Source organism: Pinus tabuliformis, chromosome 4_1 (genome assembly GCF_031772625.1).
Source record: "Pinus tabuliformis cultivar Carrire ecotype Pingquan chromosome 4_1, CPIR1, whole genome shotgun sequence".
NCBI lineage: Eukaryota > Viridiplantae > Streptophyta > Pinopsida > Pinales > Pinaceae > Pinus > Pinus tabuliformis.
The window spans coordinates 466,238,716-466,259,927 of record NC_142303.1 but is presented as its reverse complement, the minus strand read 5'-3'; positions in this window follow the sequence as shown (position 1 = coordinate 466,259,927).

Here is a 21,212-nt window from a genome sequence, read left to right as displayed (position 1 = left end):
GTGCCCTATACCAACATATCTATTCTAGGTGATCTCCCACCTACCGAACTCCTCCCATTAATGAAAGTCTGTAAAGAGCGAGGGAACTTGGTTGTGGTGAAAATGTGCCATTGTCTCGTTCTTAGCACTTAGTCTGACTTTTTGTCTAATAGGCGTTCCCTCCCTAGGGCTTGCTAGATTTTGGGGTAAGAGTGCCCCAAATGGATTTTGTGATAGCAGAGAGCTACTGATGAGGATTTGAGGGCCAACCCTTAAATCATGATTTTTAGATACGACTACATCATACTTGGCACGTTGTAGCATCATGTGGCATTTGGAGCTTTCTTTATGGATGACGTCAACCCTAGAGGCCTCACAGCTCTCACATGTGTGGGCTTTTTGTAGCATTTATGTTGAGAGCTAGTGGGTTGTCTTGTAACCCAAGGGATTGTTTTGATTTAACTTGTCATTAGTGGGATTTAGACACCACTAGAACTCATCCACCTCATAAAAATAGAGGAAAGGACTTTCATTTCTAATCATCATCTCTTGGACCATTTCAACCTTCCTTAGAGAGATTTCAGCCTTCTTGTTTCTTGGTGAAGATGCGATCTATGGAGTATTCTTGTTCATTGGAGCTACTTTCTTGACTTTGGAGAGGTTGTCTTGGATCAATAAAGGATTATTCATGCATATTGTCTTGTAAGTGAGCTTTATTTATTGAAAATTTATGATTTTTTATCTAATATATGGAATAAATTGATAATCTAGGGTTTTTCTATTGTGCCCTTATTTGTTGAAAATCAATTACATAGAACCTGGGTCTCATTATTGTATGCATTACTCATGTATAATATGTGAATGACAGTCCCCTTGGCGAATATTGATTACAGCTCTCCCAAGTGACCTTGATCCCTCACAAAGGCAATAGTTAGGGTTTGTGATAGGGAATCAAACATCCTTGCTCCTTTGCAAGTTATAGCTTATCTTAAGAATCTACTGACTCCATCCACCCTAGGCCTAGGCACCGGCCTTGTCTAGTTGGTGTTCAATTCATCTTTTATCCACAAATTAAATGTGTTCTCTCTTTCTCTAATATTTCCCTTTTAAGGACAAGTGACCAAATTAGGGCTTAGTGTAAATTAACTAGGAAGGGGAATTTTTGGTCCTGGAAAGTTTCAACATCGAGGGTTGTAGTGGTTTCCTCAAACTCATTCCCCCTCGTGGCCATTTTTTCCACTTTCATCCATAATTTATCTTTCCCTAGTTATTCACCATAGGATAAAATCTTAGTTTGGTTGAAGCTTCAATTTGAGGGCTTGTTGAAGGTTTCATGTGCCTTTACTTTGCTAATACTCATTTTTGGAAGCCTTTTCTCTCCACCTCAACCTTGAGACATTCCCTTTTCCATGCCATTACCCAAACCATAGGTCTAGCGTACCCTATTTTTGGTTCATCTAAGGGAAGCGCATTGCTGCTTTTCTAGCACTCGAGCCTTGTCCTTAAGTTGAGTACTCCCTTAGAAGCCTTGTACCTTATACCTTTAAGCAAAGACAATCTCTTAGGTGACTTATATACTGGGACACCTCCTGTTGGTGAAAATCCATAAAGAGTAGGGAGCAGTAGTTGTGGTGACAGTGGGCTACTACCTTATTGTTGTCACTTGGTCTAGTGATTTCCTTGTAGGGTGCCCCTGCACAAGGACTGATAGATTTTGTGGCAACAACTCCCATATCCTAGGTTTCCTTCAAAACATTAATCAATCTAATTTCCTAACTATCAAATTGACAGTAAGGAATATGCATCATAATCTCGAGGTTGAAAAGACAATTTCTTGGAGAAGTCCTTTTATAGAAATGATGGTTGGAAAATTGCAAGCGTGATGTTCCTACTTAGCAATTTTGACTTGAGAAGGCTCCAACATAGGGAAAAGAAGGAAAATCGATTTCTTAGTGGAAAGTGGGGGCCACCCCAAGAGGAATACACACCCCTTAGAGGAAAGCGCACTTGTGGAGAGAGAGACAGAGAGAGGAAAAGGGGTTGATGCATGGGGCCCAAATAGAGAGCGAAAGATCAATGATAAATAGGAGGAGAAGACATCATTTAGGGGCTTTTGATCATTTGACAAACAAACTCTCTTGTACGCTTGAGTTGTTGAGCCAAGTCTATGAAGTGTTATTCAACACATGAGATTCCCGAGGGGAGATCTCAACTCCTTCGGTGGACTTCGAGTGCCACCCTAGGGGAGCCTTGCTACATTTGTGGAGTTGTTCTGAAGGAATTCTACAGGGAGATTCGAGCTATTTTGGAGCAAACTGGGCATAGAAAGGGACCATGCACTCTTGTGGGGAGAGAGCTTCAAGGCATAGTTGCTTTCAGGAATTTAAGGGCACATTCCTTTGGCATTCAGTAGCACTTTTGTAGTGGATTGATGGACAAATTGGGTGGTCATTCTTCAGGTCAAATTTATTATTCCTGGGCATGTGCAGAGGTGGCTTGACCAGGGTCTGTGCAGTCACTTGAGGAGGGAATTCGTTGTGGAGGTTTGACTGAGAGTTTGGGGCTGAGTCTTGCTAGGGGACATAAGGAGAATTGTTGGAGGATTTACTCAACATTTTTTAGAGGGCATTGGCAACAGAATTCTTGGTGGTGCAAATTACGTAGTTGGAGGAGGAGCTCACTATAATTGGGGGTAATTTTGGAAGGTTGGGACTAGGCACTCTAGAGGGGTCAAACCTCATTGCCTCACCGGCCAAAAGCAACATATTTCCAAGGTCATTGCAGGGGTTGGAGCAATACGATCTTCTAGGCAACACATTTTATCACCTCGGACTTGTCTAGCTTGTTTTTGCAAGCCCAGGTGCACCTACTCCATACATTTTTGTACTATGCTTGATATATTAATAAAATGGCTCAGCTTGGCGTAGTTTTTGGGCAATTTTCAGGGTGTCTAATTTCATGTTGAATATTTGTGTTTGCATATGGTGTTTTTTGCTTGAATACCATTGTTAATTCCTAGTAGGAAGTGGTATCATAGAACTGGCCTTGGATCAGTTGTGGAGGGGGGAATCTTCTATGACCACAGAAGAGAAGTAAAACATTACCTACAGGAGGCATAGATACAAGAGTTGTGAGAGAGAATTGGAGATTACACCTGATACTAAGACCCCGGGACAGGAGGTAGTGGAAGAAAGCATGGGGAAACTAGCAAGAAAAGAGGAGGAAACATTCAATAGTCTCTTGAATGGTTTGAATGACCTGGGAAAGGATCAGAAAGAAATGTTGGAGGAGATTAAGTAGCATAACTATGACAAGAGTGTCCAAAGGGATTTCGTGTTTGGGGGGACTTCAGGGGCTCCCCACCAATATGATCACCATTCTCCTTTGACTCACCCACACGCTTTCAATGGGATAACCAAAACCAAATTTCCCATGCTTTTACCCTCAGGAGCTAGCGAGCAGGTTGGAGAGGACGAGATGCCGATGTGAGAGTACTTCTGGGAGTGGCAGTCGACGTGGAAGGATTTTTGTGTTACACTAAGTTTCAGAGAATATTGCCAGCTCAAGCAGAATGACAAGGGAAAGGGCGTAGGAGCTTCAGGCACACAGAACGTTGAGTTGTAGTGCACCATTGGGAGGATGTATCTCCCCACTTTCGATGGTTCTTCCAAGTGCACGACTAGGATTGGGTGGAGAAGTTAGATACGTATTTTCAGCTTAGCCAGATGACTGAGGTGGAGGCCATCAAAATGGATACCTTTCCCTTGCATGGGGAGGCACACGACTGCTAGTTCCATGGGTTGACCACATTAGGCAATGCCAATGTGACTTCTTATGAGGACTTCACACAGAGTGTTGTGGAGCATTTTAACAGGAGGGATCCAGAGGCACACTTCCGAGAGATGACTTAGCTCAAGCAGATAGGCAGCCCCGAGCATTATATCGCAGAGTTCTTGAGGGTGTCGGTCATGGTGCCAGATTTGTCAAATTCCAAGAGGGTCTACACCTTTGTGGAGGGTTTGGTTGAACCCTTATGTGGGCTAGTGAGGGCAAGCAAGCCCGCTACTTTATAGGAGGCAGTGAATCGTACAAGGGATTTGTAGGATGCAATTCCAAAGACTAGGGCACCAGTTCCACCACGAGCTCATTTCCCACAAAGGTACTTTGACACTAGACCCCCGCCACAATGAGATGTTTAGGGGCATGGGCAGCTGGATGATGATACCAGGAGAGACCTTCGTAAGGGGAATTTGTGCTTCACTTGCCTAGATCTATGGGCATGTGGGCATAGGTGTACAAAGGGTAACGCCCATTATATGGAGGTGTTTTTTGATAGTAAGCAGGAGGGTGGTGTAGAGCAGGAGGATGATGTAGGAGGTGGTGGGTTGCATACCATCGGAGGTAGTGGACGAGGAAGAGAACCACCCGCACCTGATGGAGACCTCTTCAAACCCACTAGAGGGGTCATCGCTTCACTGAGGGGAGTCCCCAAGTATCTCACATTGAGGCTCAGGGGCATAGTATAGGGACAACATGTAGCAATCTTGGTGGACAGTGGGGCAACCCATAACTTTATTGACGCACAAATGGTGGAGTGGAGAGGCATACAGACTGAGAGCTTTGAGGGGTTTTCAGTCCTGGTGCCGGGAGACAGGACTATGCAGTGCACCAGATATGTCCCTAGTCTGACAGTGACTATGGGGAATTACTCTATGACCGATCACTTCTTTGTGGTCGATGTTCTGGACACCAACATAGTCATGGGTGTCCAGTGGCTCTATCCTTGGGACGAGTCACCACAGACTGGATGAAACTGGAGATGGAGTTCATGGGGCCAGATGGGAATCTGGTGTTGTTGAGAGGGATGCATTCGTACCCACCACAGAAATGTCAGAACATCAGATGGAGGCTAATTTATGACATGGAGATATAGAGTGGGCAGTGGAGCTCAAGATTATAAAGGCAGGGGCTTAGCCATGACTAATATACCTAGACATCCAAGAGATTTTGGATAGGTACCCAGCAGTTTTTGGAGACATTCCTCCAGGTAGGCCCCCTGACAGGATATTTGAGCACATGATTGAGTTAGAGGAGGGCATGCATGCAGTGATCACCACTCCATATCAACATCCCAAGGCTTACTGGGATGAGATTGAGCATGCTATACATGAGATGTTGGCCTTGGGGCACATCCGAGCCAGTTCGAGTCCCTTTGCTTCTTTAGTTGATCTGGTGAAGAAGGATGAGACCCTTTGCATGTGTATCGACTACCAAGCCCTGAACAAGGAGACCCTAAAGAACCGGTACTTGATTATGCGCATAGACAAGCTAATGGACGAGTTTAGAGGAGCTAAATACTTCTCTAAGATTGATTTGCACTCGGGCTACCACCGGATCAAAGTTCGGGAGTAGGACATCCTGAAGACAACTTTTCAATGCCATTATGGGCATTTCGAGTTTTTGGTGATGCCCTTTGAGCTAACCAATGCCCCTACTACTTTCCAGTATTACATGAACCATGTGTTTTGCAAGCGGTGTTGCAACTTCGTGTTAGTGTTCTTCAATGACATCTTGATCTATAACAAGACTTGGGAAGAGTACTTGAGGCATTTGGAGGTGGTGCTTTGTATTCTTGAGGAGAAACAGTTATATGCCAAGGCGTCGAAATGTGATTTTGCACTGACAGATATGCTATACCTTGGCTACATCATCGAAGAGGATGGGGTGTGTGTGCACAAGGAGAAGATCAAGGCCATACTAGATTGGCATACACCCAGGAGTGTGACTGAGCTACAAGTATTTTTGGGCATTTGTACCTATTATAGGAAGTTCGTGAAGGTGTTTTCACAGTTAAAAGCACCTCTCACCGATCTAACAAAGAAAGGTGTGTTTGAGTGGGAAAATGTAGTGCAGTGGGATTTTGAGTGCCTCAAATAGGTGATGATCAGTTTTCCAATGTTAGCGCTGCCAATTTTTCATAGTCATTTGTACTGGAGTGTGATGCGTCTAGTGAGGACGATGGGGTTTTTTTGATGCAAGGTGGGAACCCCATATCCTTGGAGAGGCGGGAACTCCTTAGTCATGAGAGGCTTTATTCTATATATGACAAGGAGATGTTGGCCATCATGTAAGCGTTAGCCAAATTCCATCAGTATATGGTGGGAAACGGGTTTAGGGTGAAGACTAATCGCAACAGTCTTCGGTTCTTTTTGGAGCAGAGAGAGCTCAACGAGAGGCAGCAGAAGTGGGTCAGCAAGATCCGTGCCTACGATTTTGACATAGAGTATGTCAAGGGAAAGCAGAATGTGGTGGTTGATGCTTTATACAGGAGGCCTGTGACGTTATCCCTTATGAGTATCTGCCAAGATTGGAGGGTGCAGTTGCTGGTGGAGTACTCTAAGGACAAGCAAGCTTGTGAGATCTTAGATGGCACCCATGCAGATGATTGATTCTGTGTGATGGATGAGGTGATCTACTACAGGAACCAGATCTATTTGGTACCTGGTTCACAGTTGAGGGAGAGGATTATGCAGGTTGTGCATGACTCTCCACTAGCAGGACATCAGGGGTTCCTCAAGAGATACCAAGCTATCCAAGAGAGTTTCTTGTGGAGGAGCCTCAAGGGGGATGTTTTGAGGCACATACAAGAGTGCGATACTTTTCAGAGGAACAAGGGAGAGTAGACACACCTTGTGTGATTACTACAACCTCTTTCCATTCTGAGAGGAAATGAGAGAGTATATCCATGGATTTTGTTATAGGGATGCCGGTAGTACAGGGGCAGGACTACATATATGTAGTAGTCGACAGGCTGACCAAGTACACCCATTTCTTCGCCATACCCTCTCGGTCATCAAATTCATAGGTGGCCAAGTGGTTTTTCAGGGAGGTGTTCAGGCTGCATGGTCTCCCCAAGACCATTGTGAGTGATAGGGACAACCAATCTATGTGGGGAGAGCCTGCTCATGTTGTGCAACCATCTTGAAAGTGGGGGAAGCCAAGAAAAAGGGTGGCAATGATACGACAACTCAAGTAGCGACCACCTAAACGTCTACACCTAAGCTACTCTGTAATTTTCTTTGTGTGATCTTTATGGACATGCCACCAATAATTGTCATATTTTCCTTCAATTAAAGGGTTTCATTTCCTTGGATGAACTTCAACCAAACCCAAAGGTGCCTTAGGTGCATGTACCTTTGCTTGAATCATCTAAGAAGAGGAAAGGCTTACACAAAAACTGCCCATGAGCTTTGTGGGATATGTACAGTCATTATTCGCATCATTTCCCTCATCTGTCACATTTTCGTGATATTTTCATCGTTCTTCATGATATGGATGTCGCTTGTAGTGGAATCTCAACTACTCTACTTATAGCCTCTGGCACCTCTTCTTCAACAGGGCAAGGAGCCAATCAACCCACCACTATGGTTGGTCCTCCTAATGTAGAGATGACAGAGAATATTGTACATATCATTTATTTGTCATTATCTATGGGATCAACGTCTTCATACTCCCTAGGAGCGTTTGAATGTGTACCTTCAAAAACATATTTTGTCTCTAACGTCACCTTAGTCTTAACATTTGTAGAACGTCAATCCATTAGTCACTAGTCTCCCTCCATAGACATTGCACATGTGAACCATGTCTCCCATGATGATGATTCAAATAAACCTTCATCATCCACATCATGTGGTCTTTCACAGTGTCACATTTCAGTCTTTTATTCAGATGAAGACATTATGGAGTCCCTGACCATGCCAAATTATCCATGGGATGATATGCATTATCACTCGTATTTTCTCTAGTAAGAACCAAGTCCTGTTGACCAATATGTAGTGGAATCGAAAGACTTTATTCACAGCCAAGTAGATTGGTTCAAGAAACCCATCCCCACTCTTGATGCTTTTGAAGAAAGGAATATGGCCAACATGTTGCCTACCATTAAGGTGAATATCTCTACCAAACCTGGATTTGAGGAATACATTACGTTGGGGGCACAATGCACTCCTAAAGAAGTTGTTTCCTACACTGAGTTGTTTAAAGAATTCTGAGATATCTTCGCCTGGTCCTATTCTGATATGTCTGGACTTGATCCAACCATTTTTATCACTATATTGACACTTGGTCAGATGCCATCCCAGTCTGCCCAAAAAAAAGATCTATTCACCCTTCCAAATGTGATGCCATTAATGCTAAAATCAATAAGCTCAAATAAGTGGAATTCATTTATCGTATCACTTATACCTCTTGGGTCTCTAACCATGTTCGAGTTTTGAAGAAGCAAAGGCACCATACATGTTTGCACAAATTTTCGAGATCTAAATAAAGCATGTCCCAAAGACAATTTTCCCACATCCTTTATTGACCAAATCATCAATGAGTGTGCAGGTCATGAGGTCCTATCTTTTATGGATGGATGATTGTGATACAATCATATTAGTATCAACTTTGCAAATAAACATAAAACTACATTCACCATTCCTTGGGGATCCTTTACATATTGAGTGATTCCTTTTGGGCTTAAGAACGTTGGGACCACTTTTCAGCGTCAGCATGCTGTGTCATATTAATTTCATGACTTGGTTCACGTTCTTCTTTCCTACCTTGATGATCTTGCCGCTCATTCAAAGAAATGGTCACAACACTTAGAATATTTGTGTACCATCTTCCTTAGATGTCACAAGTATAATATACACATTAACCCGCTTAAGTGTGTCTTTTTCACTTTTGTGGGCTTGCTTTTGGGTTTCATTGTGTCCAAAGTTGGCATTACCTTTGATCCTCTCAAGGTTCAAGCCATTGTTGAAATCCCTCCCCCTCACAATTTACACCAACTGCAGAGCTTGCAAAGGAAATCCAACTTCTTTCGTATATTAGTTCCATACTATGCCACCACTCATTTGGTCTAAAAATCCATTTGTATGGGGTGATCAGGCCCAACAATATTTTTATGCAAGTAAGCATGCCCTCACCTCTCCTCCTTTGATTATTCCACCCAACTTTGAGAAGGACTTCGTCTTGTACATCTCGGTTTCCACCTATGCGATAGCTGGAGTCCTCATCCAAGAAGATGGCGATGGAACTAAACAAATCATATATCATGTGAGAAAGAACCTTAATGGACCCCTAATGTCCTATTCCCGTGAGGAAAAGTTGGCCTTGATGGTTGTGTTCTCTATCCAGAAGTTACGCCATTATATCTTAACGTGCACCACCAAGGTTGTTACTAATTCCAATCCCACGACCTTCATGTTGAGTTGATGGGTCATTAATGAGAATAATGTTCTTGGAAACTAGGAAATTACTAAGAGGGGTGGGGGGATGAATCCGTAATTGTGTCTTTTAGTAACGACCAATTTTAAATTATTTTAATAACCTTTTAACCTTTTCTTTAACAATTAGCAGAGTTGTATAGGTTTTCAACAATTAACCATGAATTCAAAAACAAACATATAAGCAACACATGCAATACATGTAGACACCAAATATAAGTGGAAACCCGTAAAGGGAGAAAACCATGATTTTTTGTTGTGATGTAAAGGTAAGCACCCACTCCCTATTTTACATCAATTTTGTGGGCTCCTACCTACAGGAGGATTCAACCTCACTTTTATTTTACAAGCTACAACTTGTTGGAAGCACTCACTCCCACTTCTTACAGGCTCCAACCTGTTCTTTTTCAGGCTACTACCTGAAAGGAGACACCAATCCCCTGATACATCGTAGTTTTATTTTTCTACATTACCTAGTCTTTAATTATGAATTCTTCCTTCTCTTTGACTCTATTTTTTCTCTCTTTACAACTGCTTATCTCATACTCCTCGTCCTCAATTATGTTTTACTCCTGCTCATTTTCCTCAAGTATTTTCTATACTTCTCCCTTTACCAAGCAATTCATGAACTAGGTCTCACAGAATTCAGTTTATTAGCAGCTTTGCATTCCAAAATCTATCTGTATATAATTCATTCTCTTTGTTTTCCAACATAGGGATTTGAAATGAAAAGGTGTCCCTTTGTGTTACAAAGTTGTCTCTTTGAAGTCCACCCATTAGTTTCCCATTCTTCTAAAGATGAAAGCAAATCAAATGGTTATCTTCATCATATTGATCATAATCATCATAAATACAAGGGACCTTAAAACACAATACATAATATTTATAAGTACCCAACTTAAATTGCTAAATGATTGTTTTCAAATCATGTTACACCCTCTATCCATTAAATACAAGGCACAATCACCTGCACCTCCTCTCCATTATATCACCTTAGAGGGTTGAATGTTGCTACACGTACCACTCTACAAGTTTGCGCTGAGGTTTGTCCTTAATTGTATATATCCATTGAATTTAACAAGAGCGAAAGTACTTATGCTTTTAGGTTGTAGAACTGCAACAAAAGGGAGACCTTTTCTGATTACATTTCATAAGGTTCATGAAGTGAATTTGTCACCAGAAGTTCTCTATGCTCTTGTATTTAACCATTTTTGTTACTCTTCCTTGAATTTTGATCTCTTTATCCCACTCCAAGCAATGGTCTGAGGGTTCTCATCACTGGTTTTCATGCAAATTTTATGGTAACAATATCTCTTTCGAAAGCACTGTAAATGCCCTAATCTTCTCATTATATTTTTTTGCCTTTAACATTGGTATCTCTCCATTTCTAAGCATGATTGACATATGATTTGGCACTGGTTTCACTATTGTGTACTAGCACTAATTTGATACACACAAGCACTTGATGTAATGTTGAGATAATATTGGTTGCCAAATGTGTAAAGGTTGTCAGTACTCTATGTACTCATCAACAAAATCATTCCTTTTGCTTCATAATGTGAATTAATGCCAATACTACTAGCACTTTTCAGGGCAATGATTTGGCTTTAGAGTTCCGACAATTATGTTCATATACTTCACATTCATGTTTAGATGAAAAAAGGAAAACCATATGGGCTATCACATACCTAGTTTACTTGGGTCTATTAAGGAACTAGGAATGGGAGAAAATCTTTCACATAAGGACACCCACTAGCATGTGCAAAGAGCTTCTAGTGTCACAATATGTTATGTTGATTGATGTAGGTGTTCTGTGAAAATGGAAGCAAGCAGAAATTCTTCAACTCCCATATTGATTGTTTGGTAATGTTGATGACCCTCAAATACATCAAGAACCAACATACTGCAAGGAGTTGAAGTTTATGATAAGGAAGTGCACCATGTCTATCATCAACTAGCACATTTTGGTATGGATTTTGATGCAAAAGGATGGATAGTAATCTATGTTCCAATACCGTCTATGTTTGCTAGACACCAATGTGTTCTGAGTTTGACTTCTTTAATGTATTTTGAGTTTTCTAGACACCAGTTTAGGTGACCTCAGCTTGAATCTGCTATTGAAGGATTGTTTTAAGTGCCAATTTATTAATATGCAATTAGACCTCGTATGTGTTGACTTGAGGGTTTTATATGATGTAGATTAAAAAATTGACATGAAGCAATTTATACTCTATCTCTGTAATTCTCTGCTTGAAAATTGAAGAATGTATGGTCTACTTATTATTTAGCATTTTAGGCCTTCTCTCTTCCATCTATAGCATGCCTACCCTATTATAACACCAATTGAAATTGGCTTATTTGCATTGTACAAGACTACATTCGAGCAACAATTTGCACTACATGGTCTATGCATGGAGTTGGGTTACACGTTTTGGCAAAGGGAGGGTGCATTTAGGTGAAAAAAGGGAGCTCGATCGAGTCATTTTAAAGCATTCAATTAAGTTGCTTGAGGGCTAAGAAATAACTCGATCGAGTGTTAAAACAAACCCTCAATCGAACTCTTATGTAACCTAAGGCCAGGAACTCGATCGATCATTAGGGCTCAATCACACTTTAGAGATTGATCGAGCATTAGGGCTCAATTGAGCCATTATTTATTATTCAAAACCAAACCACGGTCTGCACAGGCCATTTTGTGCAGGCCATGAGGAAGAAGGAGCTCAACAAAGGATTTCTAAGCTCAATAGAGATGGAGGAGCTCAATCCAATTGCCTAGCAACCCCGCCAACATCCTAGAGGCTCAAGCCAATGTGGGTTTCCTATCTTTTTGTCCCTTATATTGAATGTTTTTTTGAAAAATGAAATAAATTAATTTGAAATAAAAACCTGCCATACAAAAACCACAAAACCATCGTGAAAACCACAAAAAGCTACCAAGAAAACCCATGAAAACCACAAAAAAAACTATCAAAAAAACCCTTGAAAAACACAAAAAAACAACCTAGAAAATCACAAAAAAAAAACTATAATTTAGGTTTTAATTTTGTTTCATTTCATTGTATAAGTTTTCAATAATTGCGGTAGCATGTTTATTATGAATTTTTTTCTATTGAAAAAACTTTATTTTTAATTATTTGAGGTTTTAAAAACAATTCTTAAGAATTTAGTGAAATAAATTTTCAAAAAAAAATTGATTTTTTGTTATTTAAAATGCATTTTAAATTTTGAACAAATTTGACAAAAAATATGCCCAAAAAAACTCAAAAACTTAAAACCGCCAAACTATAATCAATAAATAAATAAATTAAGAGTTTGAGATTGACATGATGAATGTGGTTGCTCATGATGAAACTCTATTTCTCAAATAAGAAACTTTATTTTATTTTATTTATTTTAAATTTTAAATAATTTATATTTTAAATATTTTTTTAATAATAAAAATAGTTTTAAGAAAATTCTTTCGGTAGAAATCACATAAGAGAAATTTTTGGCTAACACGTTTCGAACCAACAAGTGTGATTCATCATCATGACCTGATGAAAAAGGCAGACCATGGCAAAGGCTTAAATAGAGAACAATGTAGAGACCATAATTTCAAGTAACGGCTATTTTTGAACAATAATATTTAAATTATGATATTAATGTATTAATTTATTAAAAACAAATATTATTAAGTAATGGCTATATTAAACAACAAATTTTTGAAAAACAATATTTAAATTATGATATTAATTTATTAAAAACAATTGTTATTAAGTAACGACTATATTAAACGACTAATTTTTGAAAAATAATATTTAAATTAATTTATTGAAAACAAATATTATTAAAAAATTCTATTAATAAAAAATAATTGAAAAAGAAAATAAGTAAGAAACTAAGAAAAAAATCGAAGTCAAACACTAAACAAGGAGGGAAATAAAAATTTATTATAAAAATGAGTCAAGGCCCTAATTGAGACATGATCATTTAATAAACAAAAATAATTAATGGAAATAAAATAAGCTAAATAAAAATAATTAATAAAATAAAACAAAAATATACACGTGTCAAAAGATATATATATCTATTCAAAGAAAAGTAACCACTAAATAAAATAGGGTCAACCATAAAATACGGGGTTGAGGCCTATTAAACATATAACAAAAATACTAAAAGGGGTTAAGAACGAATAGGATGATAAAATACTTAAGAAAACACAAAGGATCAAAAATATAAACTCTAATGAAGAATAAACCCATAACAAATACTATAAAAAGGATACCAATACCTACACAAATAAATAAACAAATAAAAGAAATCTCAAAAAGAAACCAAAAAGACTAGGAGGGCACGACACGGACCCAACTTCTACTAATAATCCAACCATCGTCTCTATTCAAAACTTAATTTGTTTTTAAAACTTAATTGTACTTGAATAAAATATTGACTAAATTAAAAATCCAAACAAGATTTTTTTGTTATTTAATTTTATATATATATATATATATATATATATATATATATATATATATATATATATATATATAACTATAACTATAAAATCTCTATCTCACACACACACACATAACATTTAACATAGTTCTATAACTATTTAACACAATGTTCTCTTCATAATAATATAAGATGGGTTCAATGCTCAACAAGTTTTGGAGACTCCACTCTAATTTTCCTTAAAATTTCCACTACTTGTATTTGTAGAATTATTATAATTTAAGGATATGAAAACCATATATCCTTAGTTCTCATCTTTACTAAATTTATTAGTTGAGTAATGATTTTGTAATTTACACTTCCTATAATTTTATTTAACTATATAACATAACACATATGTAGCAATTAACTATATAATTATACAACTATAAGTTCAAGTTTCAACAATGCATCATTGATACATACATTAAATCCATGATGAAAAATGCATTTAAAGTGATTAAAGTGAATAAAAGCATTTTAACGGTTTTCTAATTTGTACCATATCGTTTCATTATGTAGTGTGTTGTACCATACACATTGTCTCATATACTTGCACCTAGTACATGTCATGTGCCAAAGTCAAATATTATAAGAACTTGTCTTATGGAGTATTTGGTTGGTATGAAATTTTATTAGTTTGAAAATAGGTTTATTTTATTTTTTTACATATATTTACATATTTATGCTCTATTAATAAAATGCATTATTTAGAAATGGGAAAAAGTGTGAAGTTAGATTTGATCACCTCTTTAGATTGTGTTTACATGGAACTCAATACTTTGGTTGATAAATTATCAAAAAGAGACTCTAAAGTTTAGGACTTTAGGCTAGATTATTCTACTTGAGTTTAGAAATGGTTTTCTTACTGGCATTTTTTCTAAGTCAACATTGTTTTCTTGGATAAGTTTATATGGACAATATGTAATAATTTTGAATTATATGTAATAGTTTAGTCAACATTTTTTTCTTGGATTAGTTTATATATGTATTATATGTAACTTGCAGAGGCATCCCCTATACGCCCTCCAACTGTAAGTCGTCGAAGTGCGGGGGATCTGCTATACATGGTCGGGCTTGTGATAGATCACGTAGCCCAACCAGAGTATGTGTTTCAGTCTTAGATCATGGTTTCGACACCAGTTAGAGTGTCAGAGGTAGTGTTTTTGTTTGTGGATGATCTTGTTACAGATTGTGCACCTTCTTCACTAGTTTTAGGTACACCTCCTACATTTTTAAATACTCTTTAAACTTTATGTGTTTATGTCTTGAAATTGTCTTTAATTTTTAAATTGTCTTCAATTGATGTGTTTGAATTTAGTGTATATGTTATTATTCTTCTAGTTTGTTATATATGTTAAATTATGTTTACGATTTGCAAACCCTCAGCAAGGCGAAGCTAAGGATCATAGTGCAACGTCAATCCCTCCATGGAACGACTCTATAATCAGTGTCACAATTGAGGATGTTAGGGCCCAACAGACATGGATCACACGAGAGTTAGGTAAAATCTTTGTTAGTCTACCTACTAGGCGTAGTTTGTCTTTGTTATTGGAGAGCATCAGTAGGTTTATCGAGACATACTAGAGGGCGAGCCCACAAAGCCACTTTCTACATTCCATGCATAGGATTAGGATGCTAGAGGTTAGAGGCAGTGAAAGACGTCACCAAGGACATTGTTGTTCATGGGGAGTTGATTGACATCCCTCTTGACTGTCGTAGTAGACATGTTGTTCTGATTCCGCTCAAATATTTTACGAATGTCCCTTTAGAGTCCCTTTTTGTTACATCTCAATTTCTAACTACATGGTATTTCTTTCAATGCTTATTTTATCTTAATTATATTGTTTCATTCTCCATTTTTTTCTTGTTTTCAATCATATTTCCTAATGCGTATAACATGGAGCAGGTAATATGAGAAGTGAGACAACTTGAATTACTTATATTTGCATGAATTTGTTAAATTGCGCGATCTTGTTGTTCTCTCAATGTTTGTCATCTTTTCCTCATCCTTTCTTTAGTTTTTTCTCGCACTTCCTCTGTGCTTGACACTTTCTCTCCTTTTCAAGATTGAAATCTCTATATTCCCACGATTTTTGTGAACTCTTGTGTAATTTCCACATTCTGATAGTTTTCTATGAAGGAATGTTTGTTGTTATTTTTTCATGCATGTACATTTGAATTTGATTATTTTTTTTTGGTGGTAGCAGGAGCTCGATCGATTTTATAGCTTGATCGAGCTCCTAGATCATAGCATTTTACATCAATGCCATAAATAAAATCTGGTTTATGTTTGGTAAGTGATTAATTTTTCAATGGCTCAATCGAGCCACTGGTTAACCACATTTATCCCTTGATCAAGGGTTTCTTTAACCCTCTATTGAGTTATTTGAATTTGTAACTCAAGCACTTGATTGAGCATTTTAAGAGCTTGATCAAGCTGTTGAGGTCCTAAAAATCACATTTTTAGCACTTCTTCTGCAGATTTTTCTACAACACCATTTTGTACACTGGTGGATTTAGGGCAAAATTTGTCCTTAAGTGGCGGAGTTGATCATGTTGGATTTGTGAAAGAATCTTCTATCCAATGGCGCATGAGTTTGACACTTTCGAATTCATATGATATTTCATCTAATTTCTTTTAAACATAACACTTGATTTTTTTTCTGGCTAGTTTCAAAGGCGTTGAATAAAAAATCAATAACATAAAATATATATACAATGACAAAATTTCAAAAAATACTGCTATCTTCATTTATGAGTCCTCTTCAAAAGGCTACACTTGGTTTTTCAATTTATTTAAATAGTTTAAAAATCTTACATGAAAACATGTGTTTGCAAAATGTAATTGAAATGTTACTTTGCCAACTTCGAAAAATGATAAAAGAAATATAATTTTGCACAAAAAAATATTTTTCTAATGTGCATAATTTAGTTCTTTCCATGAAGATTATATATATATATATATATTAAAAATTACACATTTTAGACTAAGTTATGCTACATGAACACACACATACCTCTTAAGATGTGCCAAAATTTGCAACGACGATCATTTCATTTGATGGAAAATCGACAGATTTTACGACACAAACTTTTTGAAAAAAATATCACTAGGAAAACAACATAATTCTCAACAAATTGTCTTTTTACTCCAAATCAAAATTCACAATGCTTATATGAATTTTGAAGGCTTCAATTCGATAAAAGAGTAAAATTTTGAATTTTCATCACCACATTTGGTTCAAAAGTGTAACTCATTTTCATGCATTCACCTTACATCATATTTACATTGCATCATTCGAGAAAAAATGTGTGATCTGGAAAATAGCCAAATGCCAACATCATTTGAGCCAAATGCCAATTGTTAAATTATTTATCTAGAAAATAGCTAAATGCCAACTTATTCATTTGTTGATCATGATGGACTGGATGAAGGATTGAAGTTTATCAAAGTTGATAAAGCTCCCATTAAATCTCAACCTTTATTTTCATTATTAACTCAAGCAATGGTCTAAAGGTGTCTTAGTTGGATTTTCGTACAGTTTGTTGGTGGTTTTTCTCTGAGATTAAGCACTGCCCTTTAATTCTAGGTATTGTATCACCTAGTCTCTTCCTCCATTCGGGCTCTTAATATGTGCAAATGGTGATTTATTGTATGTATACTACGTCGACATATGTTGGCATATCACCTTATTCCTAATGTGTGAGCTTTCATGAATTAGACCAGATATAGAATCATACAAAGCATTGTCCATAAATTTGCATAAATTGAAGTATGTACTAATACAATTTTGAATTCATTGTCAAACTAACTGCTTTCACTTAGTATGGTTAATACTTGTAAATTATATGGTTTGCATGCTTTGAAGCTTTGCGTGCTTCCTCATCAATCCATCACACTAGAAGATCAAGTGACCTTTGACATCAATGCAAGACAAGACATCAATGCCAAAACCTTTAAAATATGTTTGCTAGATTGTTATCCTCTAGGAATTTGACTTGGAATTTGTAAAACTTAAGAGTAAAAAGGGATTGGACCTTGCTGATTTCATTTCCAAATTTCCCACTGGTGTGAAAGACTCGCCCTTGAAAGATGACATTCTAAATGAACACATGTTTTCCATATCATTTGATGACCAATGGCATGGTGACATCCTCACATATATACGAACCCAAAAATTTATGCCTCATCTAACTCGAGATGACCGATGACATATTTGTCACCAAGGTCCCCACCACCTCCTTATAGGTGATTATCTCTATCGTTGTGGTGTTGATACCATTTTGCATCACTGTCTCACTCATGTTAAAGTTAAGCAAGTGCTAAAGCTTGCTAGAGTGGGGCATATGGTAGCCACCTTTCTCAAATGGCCACTACTCAAAAAATTGTGCAATTCAACTACTTTTGGCCCTCTCTTTTTAGTGATTGCATTGAGGCAGTCAAAACACTGCCCTAATTTCCAAATATTTGCCCCTAAGGCAAGGGCTTCACCCGCCTCTTTGCACCATGTTATCACCGCTAGCCCTTTTTGCAAATGGGCCACCAACTTTATGGAGTGTAAACCCACTTCTTCCAATGGCCATAAGTACATTGTTGTGGATGTTGATTACTTCATCAGATGGGTTGAGGCCATTCCCACCTTCAATAACACTGCAACTACCGTAGCCCATTTCTTCTTTAACCATGCCATTGTGTGATTTGCGGTTCCAAAATAATTGGTCTCTAACCATGGGTGACACTTCGAAAATTAAATCTAGCACAAGTTATCTTCAATTTTAGGTTTTGGGCACTAATATTCATCGTCTTATTACCTGCAAAGGAATGGACAAGTTGAAGTTGTCAACAAGATCCTTAATACTATGTTTCAACAAACAGTTAATAAGCGCAAGACCAATTGGAATTCAATGCTCTTCCCTGCATTGTGGGCCTATATAACTTATGTTAGGATCACCACCAAGTTCACTCCTTTCCATCTAGTCCATCGAGAGCTCGATGAGGTGGTATTACCAATTAAGTGTCAAATGCCCTCCCTTCATCTTTCCATCGAACTCGTCCTAGATACTTCGCCCTTAAAAGAGAGACTCAGTATGTTGGAACACGCCAATGAAGACTTTCGAGTTGCTTTGAAAACCATTGAGGTGGCTAAAAATCACACCAAAGCCCAATATGACCACAAGTTCCACCCTTGTGTCTATCATGAAGGTGATTTAGTTCTCGTTTATGATTTGGTCCATGATATTATGGGGCATAGCAAGTTTCAACCCTTATGGCAAGGCGCTTACATCTTCAAAAATTGTTAGGGAAAGGGGGAATATATTCTTGAGGGCCCTGAGGGAGAGATTCTCCCCAACCCTCGCAATGCACTCTAGCTTAAGAAATTCTACCCTTAGGAATTTCCCTAGAATGCATATTTTTGTTTCTTTTTGCATCATGTAGGTAGTTTTGCATTCTTTTCCATCTTATAGGTTGTCTTATTGCGCCTTTCATATGGATCCATCATCCACACTATACATCAGTTATGCCAACGGTGTGATTCATTTTTCACAGAATCTAGCGTCGATAGCCTGGGCCATATTCACCCCTTTCCATTCCTTAGTTCACTGAAATGGAATTTGGATCGGATTTGCTACCAATAATTAGGTTGAATTTGACACTATGATAGGTTTGTTAGTCGATTCCCTCGATCATCACGTCATTCAACTTCGTGTTTCTCTTGATTCCCAACTTCTTGTCATGCAATTGAATGGCACTTATCATGTGCATAACCCTATCCTATTTAGAAAATGTCTACAAGTTAAGCTTTTGGCACATGCATTTGATCCATTTCATTTAATCATGTTCCTAGAGCTTAAAATAACTATGTATATACCATTGCAAACAATATTATATATTAGCATTTATCACATGCACCCATAAGAAGATAACCAAGTCATAAAAAATGGCAATCGTACTATATATAATCAAGATCCATACAAGTGTTTGTAATCCATTATTCTAAATGCATCTAGGATATCCATAGCATGTCATAATTCTAAGTACGAAAACTAGGGGCACCTTTTCCCTAAGTCTACTCATCATCTACTGGAGAGTCTCATGTTATAAGGGCAACACTGGCAGCATGTAAGCCTCTAATAGCTTGACCAACCATACATGTTCACCTCATAAGGGCTCACCACTTAGAGGGAATATTAGCACGCACATCCATGTATTGATCCTCTAGCTTATTCCACCCATGATCTTTGACATTGCTCAATGCTATGTCAAATATCCTCTTGAGATCCTCCATGAACTCATCGTCTCTCATCTCCCTTGAGATGAGGATACTCCGCAATCCTCGCCCCCCTATGTTGCTATTCATGCTCATTGTCCCATTGGCCTCACTGGTGTAATATCTACATGTCATATGTTGAATGTCATTAGCACATACATAAATATTCTAACCTATGATAATTAAAAACATACATAACATATCACATACCATCTCGAACCCATGCTTGTCCCGGTGAGAATCGTAACTCGAGATCACCCTGAAAGTTAATCTTGGAGTATGGGTAATCATCTACATACAATGGGAGTTGGTCCTAATGTGAAAAATACATGAGTCGAAACACCCTCCCAACTCCTCCCCCTCGTCTTTGTAATAGCTACCCATAGTGTCGCATCCTGGGCTCTTGTGGGCCCCCATCTCAGATTTGGATATGGGGACGAAGAGGGGACTTTCTCCAAGAAGAACAAGTAAAGAATTGTCCCAAAGGAACAATTCCCTCTGGTCACCCTCTGGAAAATATTCAATTGGTGCTTCAGCAGTGACAATAACATTTGGGCCCAGCCATAGTAGGTCCTTACATGCACACTCTCCACCAAAATCATCTGTCCCCTAAAGACCTTGTGCATAGCATGGCTACCCAAAAAGCGAATCATAATTATTGTTGTAGCTTGTGTCTCCAATCTCTCTATGTCCTGTAAATGCATGGCTAAGTCCCTCACCCATGCACCCAATGCACAACGTATATCTATGAACTTGTCCATGTGCCTCCCCTAAGGTAGCACTAGATGCACCTCTCCTACCACCCCCATTGATGGCAACCTTGTCAAAAAGTAGATGTCCTGAATGGTGATAGGGATCTGGTGGCCTTGTATCACAAAAGGCTTCAAGATCTAGATCCCAGTGGCTCACTATATGGATCAGTGATGGCTCACCAACTCTCATCAATGAGTTCTCAAAGAATTTGAGTAACCTGTAGCGGGAAAGAGCCCCTCTCAGTGCTACCTGGTTCGCCTGAACCTGATATTAGAGGTCCTTGAACTCCCATTCTCTCCATAATGCCTTGAACTCTTCCATATTTGCAAAACACCATCATTTTTTTAGTACCAAAGTGTCATACATTCACCATAACAAAGTCTAGACATAATGTTATCCAAAGGGCCACAAACCCCCTCAACCCTTGGACTTTCAGTCTCAAGTTCATAATGTTGGTTTTTCC